Source organism: Kogia breviceps, chromosome 10, assembly GCF_026419965.1.
Source record: "Kogia breviceps isolate mKogBre1 chromosome 10, mKogBre1 haplotype 1, whole genome shotgun sequence".
NCBI classification, from domain to species: domain Eukaryota; kingdom Metazoa; phylum Chordata; class Mammalia; order Artiodactyla; family Physeteridae; genus Kogia; species Kogia breviceps.
In genome coordinates this window covers 40,092,320-40,092,984 of record NC_081319.1, presented here as the reverse complement: position 1 = coordinate 40,092,984, position 665 = coordinate 40,092,320, and positions in this window count along the sequence as shown.

Sequence of the window (665 nt, the reverse complement as noted above, 5' to 3'; positions counted from 1 at the left end):
GTTGTTTTCTGTGTGGTTGTATACCCAACAATATATTACATGAGATTAGTGGAAGAATTTGTACTTTGGGAAGAAAATCTTTCTGTTACGACATCCACATTACTATTTGTTTTAATGGGGTTGTTCATGTAAGGAGTCTTGCCTGTGCAAGCCGGGCATGCATCAGTGAACAATTTTCTCTTGCCAAAGAACTTCTCTGTTGTTGCAGGGGAGCAGGACAAATACATATGATATGTGTTATGAAGGGAAAAAAGACTGGAGAAAGGAGAGATCCCTAAAAGTCTGTAAGAACTAAGCTTACTCTGAAGCCCCCAGGTCTGCATTTCCACTAGGGCTTTAGAAAGGTCCTTGCTAGGTTCCCATCTTATACTCTACATTCAACCCATCAGCAAAATTAAATCCGAACCCTTCGTATTTACTCATACCACCGGACCTTCATTCTGACCCTAAAATCCCTTACCTAAATTATTGTAGTCACATCCAAATTTGTCTTCCTGCCCCTACCCTTGCTTCTGTACAGTCTAATCCTTATTCAGGACCCAGAGTGATCTCTAAACCATAAAGTTACATTTTGTCTCTCCCTGGCTGCGAATTCTTCAATGGCTTCTTAGTGCAAAAAAACCGCAAGTCCCTACAATGACCAGTGAGGCACTAAGGGATCTGGA